Genomic DNA, 8,262 nt, shown 5'->3' with positions numbered 1-8,262 from the left:
GACTACATAAATTTGTATAACTCACGAAAAATTTAGAATTAGATCATTATTGAACCCTAAAATAAAAAGAACTTTAGCATAAAATAAAAAGAAAAAATTTATACAAAATGTTCAAGCAAAAAAAAATTATAACTTAAAAGAACATGTTAAAGATATAATTATTCATTTGCTTCTTCCTATTAGTTTAAATTAAAAAAAAATGGTTTCATGATTAGACCTTAATCATCTTTTAATCTTTTTAAATAATTGATCGGAAGTATTATTTTCATCTAGACTAGTTCGTGACTAATTATCTAGTTACTTATTTCTGTAGCAATTTATGAATAGAAGTCAAACAGTAATATAATAATAGATTCAGTTAACTTGCTCATTTTTCATTCGTTGTTATCTCATTTTGTGTACAACTTAAGTATATCATGAGTCATGACTACTAAAAACGAGTAGATTACGTATGAATTTTGTTGCAAATTTTATTCGCGGGTTATTTTAGTTTTAGACCTGCTATACATATAAAGTCTTTAATTTTTGACTTTCAAATCATATAAGTTGGGCCAATATTATAAGAATTTGATAAATTAGTGACAAATTTTTGCAAAAAATATTTTTTGTTATTAATCCGTCACTAATTTGCAAGCAATTAGTGACGCACTAACGACAAAATTAATGAGCGGTCACAAAATACTCGAATTTGAGAAAAGTGACTGATTAGCGAGAGATTTACGAGTAAGTTTGTTTCTCGCAGATTGACTTTTGTAGCTAAAAAAAGAGCGGAGAAAATTTCCTCGCTAATTTGTCACAAATTAATTAGCAAGTGACAATGTTCTAGCAAATCAGTCATTTACGGGTTCAATCGAATAAAAGTAAAATAGCGAGGGATATTATTGTCATTATTGCATCGCAAGTGTTTGATATACAATTAGCGAGAAACAGTTCACACACTAGTTCGTCGCTAAATAAACTTTGTGCGAAAAGACTAATTACTGAGGAACAATGTTACTAGATATTCCGTCACAAAGACTTGACATGCATTCTGCTATGGATAAATTCCTAGTTAATTTGTCACCAAAGTTTTTTTTTTTTTTTAGCGAGCAACTAGTTTCTCGCTAATTTGTTGCATAATATTGTAAAAATTTAAAATTAGGATAGCGACAGAAAACAGTCATCGCTAACTCGTCGCAATGGATAAATCATTCAGCTAGGGAAGTGTTCCTTGCTAATTCGTCGCTAAAGTAGAAATATGGATATTGAGTGCCTAGGACCCAAGTAGCGAGAAATTTACAACCATTTAACAACTGACACACTTCGTTCGCTGATTTCAAGTTGCTGATTAGGGGGCGAAATATATTTGTCGCTAAGTTGTCGCAAGTTTAATTAGCGAGCGACTTGGCAACAACAATATTGTCGCAAAGTGAAAGCTATATCCTACCTATTTTGTAGCAAATTACTCGCCAATCTCGTTGAAAATCTATCACAGAGTTATAATAAATCCAAAGCTAACCGAAAAAATGTTAGAAAGTAACGGATTGCAATTGAATCACTAATCAAAAGCTTATTCAGTGAGGAATTAGCGACCACTTGACAATTGATAGACTTTCCTCACTTATTTCATGTTGCTATTAATTTGTGAAGAAACACGTTAGTCCTTATTCCGTCACTACTTTAACTAGCGGCTCACGTACCTATTCAGCCGCTTTTCTATTGAGTTTAAGAAATTAATTTTATATTTTTATTTTTAAAATTATAAATTTTAATATTAATAATTAAAAATAAATTTTATGATTTAAAAAACATAAAAATTAATTTTTATTCGTTGCAATCCCATTCTGATCTGAACGTTTAATATCATTGGAGATAATATCATTGAATTTCTTCTTTCTATAATTTCTTATATATGTAATACTTAGATAGCGTTTGGTAGAGAGACAAAAACTGAAAGACTGATAATGAAAGACAGAAATTTAGAGATAGAAATTAAAATAAATCTTAATATTCTATTTGGTACAAAATAGAAGACAGAAATTAAAACAAAAATAAAACTCTAATTTAATTTATACAAATAATCATTAAATCATAATTTTATATAATTTACTATCATTCATCAATGATGATATTATATTATAATTTAATAATATACTGTTATATATTATATTGTATTAAATTATAAACTTTTATTTTTGTTCGGACTTAATTCGATGACCCGACTAACCCACTTAAAAGAAGTAATATACAATTAACTTAAAGGTGACTTTTTTATTCTATAAACATTTTGAAAACTCCTCCTCAAATTAGTTTTTTGTCCAATTTAAAAAAATGTTATACGAATCAATCTATTTAACTCGTTGGGTTATTTTAATTTACACATATTTTACCGTAAAAAAGCTTATTTACTATAGTTTAAAAAAGAACTTATTTACTATATTCATAAAGTATTTTCGTTAAACTAAATATATTATGCTTATAAAAAATGACATTAATTAAAAAGATGACACAAAAGACAATGTATCCGGGACCAATTAGAATAAATTGAAAAAAGCAATATTTATTCTTATATTTTTCATTCAAAAAAGTTAAAAAAATTATAATGACACTACAACATTTTCAAATTGAGGTAACATTTAAAAAGTGTTGCCTAAAGGCTAGCAAAAAGTTACTTTTGATCTATGGTAACATTTTTGGACCTAAGGCAACGTTTTTGGTCGGCGTTGCATATGCAGCCGTTGCCTTAGATCAAGGCAATACTTTTTTGTTTCAAAAGCAACGCTTTTGAGAGCAACACTTGGTAAGTGTTGCCTTTGGTTGAAAAACAACAACACTTCAAAGGTGTGTTTGAGACAACACTTTTGCAGTGTTGTCTCTTCTCTCGTATTTTGGTTACTACTAAAAAGTGTTGCCTATTTGCAATAAAATGCAACTCTTTTACGTGTTGCTTATAGGTTGGAATTTGCAATCCTTTGAAGTGTTGTCTATTTGCAATAAAATGCAACTCTTTTACGTGTTGCTTATAAGTTGGAATTTGCAATCCTTTGAAGTGTTGCCTATTAGTTTTGAATATGCAACCCTTTAAAGTATTGCCTTTTCTTTTGGATATGCAACCTATACAAGTGTTGCTTTTTCTTTTGGATATGCAACCATACAAGTGTTCTCTAATATTCAAAATATGCAACTAATAAAAGGGTTGCCTTTTTGATAAAAATAAAAATTATTTTTGTAATAAAAATATAAAAAAATAAAATTTACAATAAAATTTTTTGTTCATACATGTGTAATTATTTTAATTAATAAATAAATTTGTGCACAATAGAAAATAATTATAAAAGAGACAAAATAACTAATAATAAAATTCTAATTAAAATAGATATTAAAAAGTTCAATTAGTATTTTAAATACATGTTCATCAATAATTCTCAACAAAATAATAAAATTCTTGTCTAACAATAATTGTCATAACAAAATAGTAATTAATATCTATAAAAAAGATGTCAATCTACTTGCATATTTTATATCTATGCTTGACTTTGTTGGAACAATCTGATAGTGTGTGGATCCAAAATCAGTGCCAAATAAAAGCTTTTCGGTAACATCAGAGTAATGGTATGATGAACTCAAAATCCTCTTGCCTCCACTGAGTCCAATAACTGCTGCAGTAGCCATTGTTATACTCCCCTAATAACTATGTGCGAGTAACATCAAATTTCTCTATTAAGGCAATAATTCTTAACCTGTGTCAGCTAAAAATACAGTTGTCAGAAAACTCCCAAATTATTCTAAGTTCTAACCATATGATTATCCATAAAATAGCAAAACAACACTAATAGAATAAAATCAAAGGAACAAAATAATTCAGGATCCATATACTTCAATTTTTTAGTGTAGAATCCATTGAAACAACTTATAAAGTTACATCATATAAAAGTGGAAGTTCCCAAATGAAAAACAAACACATAAATGAATTGGGGTTTAGTTAAAGTTGCATTTAAAAAAAATTGAAACATAAAAGGTGCAATAACGGAAAATGATGCATGGTATGTGTTTGATGAAGTACCTGAATAAACTGAGAAAGAGAAATGCAATTCAGAGAATGATGATTGCTCCAAAAAGGTATTAGCTTAGTAGTTCTTATTTAGAATCATAGAATCAGAAGGAACAAGCTCACAGGAAGAGACTTCACTCACATAACTGTTTGGTGTAGAAGGAAATAACGTTGCTGCTATATTAGATTTTTCTCTTTTATTTTTTAATAATTATTCTTTTATTATCACTATCATATAAATCTAATTAATTTATGTTTGAGAGAAAGCAACAGAGAAATAAATGACTGAAACATAAATTTGAAGGGGGAAAAAATGAAAAGATAAAGATATGAAACAACTCCCTTGACAATTTCTGCCATTCCTGCGAATGAAACAGTAGTTACTAGAGTCTGTTGCAGTGACAACACGCATCACTCCCCAACATAGCCACATTATTTCAGCAATGAGGAAAAAAATTTCTTCCTCACAGTAGCACAACGCTACAAAAATAAGTAATTAAAAAGGAAAAAGAAAAAAGATGATTGATTAAAAATAGCAAGAATGTATTGCAGAAGCCACCATGAAGTAAGATGGCAGAAGACAGAGAAAGCAAATGACAAATAATTTGCTATATATGCACAATTTACACTCAGTGCTCACCAAAGATCTGTAAATATTTTTTTATCAATCTCCTTCAAGAAAAAAAAAAACCAGAGATTAGTGTAACAGAAATAAATAAAAAAACACACAATAAAATGACCACAATGACTTTTATATATATTCTCTCTTTGATGGTTGAGGAAATTATTAGAAGCATATATGTGTCAAACACTTTATGCTCGCCAGAGAGTTTAATTTCATGTCACATGGATGGGATTTGAAGATAGCATTCATTCATTCATATCTTTTCAAAATTATATTAAACCTTAGCTTGTTAATAAACATTAGAGTAATTTCAAAATTATATCTCATGTCTGTATCATGGCTGAGAGAAAAAGAAGACAGCGACCACTATTCTTGGCTTGAAAAAGGTACCTACCTAATTATCCCCTCACTTACTCAATTTCAACCTACCTATTCCTATAATTCATTTTATTACTCCTCCTCTTCGCTAAATCAAATCAGATATATATACATGCATCACTGTTAATTGTTTTACCGAAATTGGAAACAAAGAGAACCAAACTGCACTAAAAATTTTAATCAATATAGCTGCTTGTTCATTTGGAAGCAAGATCATAAAATATACTTGATCCTATTATCTTAAGCTCTCAGCATTGAACGAATCTAAATCTTTTACTATACTATACGAGATCTTAGTTGTTTTATATAATCATTGATTACTTTCCCTTTACCGATTACATTGTTTATTAGATGTATATATAGTTGATTAAAACTCACAAATTCAAATTAAGTGACATCATTAAAATTTAAAATTCCATATTCTGGATCTTCACAAGCATCAAAGCGGCGGATCTTGCTATTTCCAAGAAAAGGTCAGTTGTAGAAATGTTTATTAACAAGCTAAGGTTTAATACCAGCTTCTGCATCAGAAACAAAGCCAGCATTATACTGAGAAAAATGAGTTAATAAGTTAAATTCTTCACTTTCTGTTGAGAATCACATGAACATACTATATCAGCTCCAGAAAAAGAGGGAAGGAAGAAAAACAAACGGAAAAAATTGCAGCACAGTGTATAGATTCACATAACTTAGAAAAACACGTTTCAAAAACTAGTCCAATAAGTACATGATGAAGATTGATCCATCCATTTCAAGATAACCTCCATTATGACCATTACCTTAATTAATTTAGAAGCTCGTAATCTTAAGCCAAAGATATTCACCATTCTCACCTTGTAGTGATGTGTTTCTTGGAAATGATCGATGATTTTTAGTTGTTTTGTAAGCCTCCGAGAGAGTTGCCACTGTAGCTTATGCAGTAGAATATGCAACCTCTGATCCAACCAAAGCTAACAGAAAAGCAGCCTGCAAATTTGAATAAGACACGTTACACAGTTAAATAGAGATTCTAAAGAAATTATTTTGTGAAGCACATAGGCAATTCAATACTGGTAGAAAAGTAGTAAATGTTATTTAAGTTAATCATCATCCCCCCTTCACAAGCTCCCTCCCCTGGCCATAACCCTCCATATACTCCAATAGTCCCACCAAAAACTCCATCACCACCGTATGTTACTCCCACACCACCACAAGCTCCTTCCCCTGGCCATACTCCAATTATTCCACCATATGTTACTCCAACTCCACCGCAAGCTGCTCCTTCCCCTGGCCATAACCCTCCATAAACTCCAATAGTTCCACCAAAAACCGCTCCTTCCCCCGGCCATAACAACCATCATCCTAACCCTCCATACACTCCAATTGTTCCACTAGGAACACCAAGATCATCACCTTCTCCATATGTACCAACACAAATTTCTCAATCACCTTATCATACTCCAACTCCACCACAGGCTACTTCCCCTGCTCATAACAACCATCACCTAATCCTCCATATGTTCCATCACCAATTTCTCAAGCTCCTTCGCCTGCTACCCACAACAACCATCACCCAAACCCTCCAAAAACACCATCACCACCCAAACCCTACATGAATGCTATTTGCGTGACCTAAACTTGTCAATAGGAAGGATATATAAACAGGTGCTAAAATAGAGCAGAAAAAAGAACGGTAGAATCATCAATACCTGTAGAAGAATGCCAAAAACGAGAATCTCACCAAAAACACGAGCAGTGATAATCGAACAGTGACTGGCAGTGATGAACGTGAGTAGAGAGGATCGAAGCTCGACAAAAAGAGAAGTAGAGGATCGAAGCTCAACAAGCAGATGATCAAATCTCAACGAGTAGAGAATCGAAGCTCAACGAGGAGAGGAGCAGAGGATCGAAGCACATTCACGAGCAAAGAAGATCGAAGCACATTCACGAGAAGAAAAAATCGAAGTTCATTAGCGAGCAGAGATTGAGATCGAAGCTCAATAAAGAAATGCGCGTCATCATCGAATGAATTGAAGAACAACAGAGGAACGAAACATTTGAAATGGATTGAGAATTTTGTGATTTTATTAATTGAAATATTTTAGGAATTTTGTTAGGGTTGTGGTTTTAGAACGAAACATTTTGGAATGGATTGGGTTTTCTTCTTCCTTTTTTTTCTCTTTCTCTGCACAATATAGTTTATTTTTATTTTTTAAAAAATATTAAAAAATTTTAAGCAACACTTGAAAGGTGAAATTTAAAATAAATCTAAAGTGTGTCCTTCTTATTAGAAAAGATACAAAATACACAACTTTTGTATCTCTGGACATAATGTCTCTGTCCATGTTTTTAACATTGACTTCACGGTAGGACTACGTTAAAGCTAAATGAAATTTTTTTGGATTCAAATAGAATACTTTAAACCTTATGGATCAAAATAGAATCAGACCCAAACGTAGTGAGACCAATTTAGTATACTTTACCCTAAATGTTATATACAATGTTCTGAAAACCGAATCAAATTAGCCAGTTCAACTGGATTAATTGAAAACCGATCACCTAGTTAGTTCGGTTAAGACATAAAAACTATCCTAAAAAATTGGTCTAAAAACCGATTAAACTAACGATTAATCGGTGAACCGTCATAACCGATTTTTTTTTTTTAATTTCTCTCTTGGGTATATGTTCAAACAATGTCGTTTCTCTAAAAAAGAATAAGAGAATAATAGTTGAATTGAATGATTCAGTGTAATATTTTTTGATGAGTTAATTTTATTAAATGTTAATTTATTTTTACTGTATGTTGATGATGGAACATGAACAATCACAAAAGCATAACAGACACAAGACAAATTATTTATTTAATTTGTTGAATATTGATGTGAGTTTGACTTCAATTAAGCTTCTATTAGTAAGGACACAACAACCTATTTTTTTTCTTCTATTAGTTTCTGATATAATTTTTCTATCAATGAATAATATAATATCTTTTGACGAAAGAAAAATCTTGAGAAGGGAATTTCTGGTGATTTTTATTTTCTTAGTCCTGAGAAATGTGTGCCCCAAATCAAAGAAATTGTTGGCGTAATGATCAAGATATAGTGTTGCCTAAATCAAACTCAGTCTCATACTAAGAGAGTTTACTATTAGAATAAAAGTTATATAATATTAGTTAAGACACTATAGGATAGGCGGAGGATAGCGGCTAAAAAATTCCGGCCGTTTATCTAACCATCGCAAATATTAGAGA

General features: G+C 30.8%; 1 long non-coding RNA gene across 1 annotated transcript; it reads right to left on the bottom strand.

The window, feature by feature from the left end:
• Nucleotides 3,362–4,285, bottom strand: LOC110267017. The gene is made up of 2 exons (XR_002354302.1): nt 4,043–4,285; nt 3,362–3,728 (listed from the first exon to the last, which is right to left on the bottom strand). It is a non-coding gene; the product is annotated as an uncharacterized LOC110267017 (long non-coding RNA).

The sequence above is a fragment of the Arachis ipaensis genome, chromosome B09 (assembly GCF_000816755.2).
Source record: "Arachis ipaensis cultivar K30076 chromosome B09, Araip1.1, whole genome shotgun sequence".
NCBI lineage: Eukaryota > Viridiplantae > Streptophyta > Magnoliopsida > Fabales > Fabaceae > Arachis > Arachis ipaensis.
The sequence above is the reverse complement of the archived record's forward strand: the minus strand, read 5'-3'. Positions and strand labels throughout refer to the sequence as shown.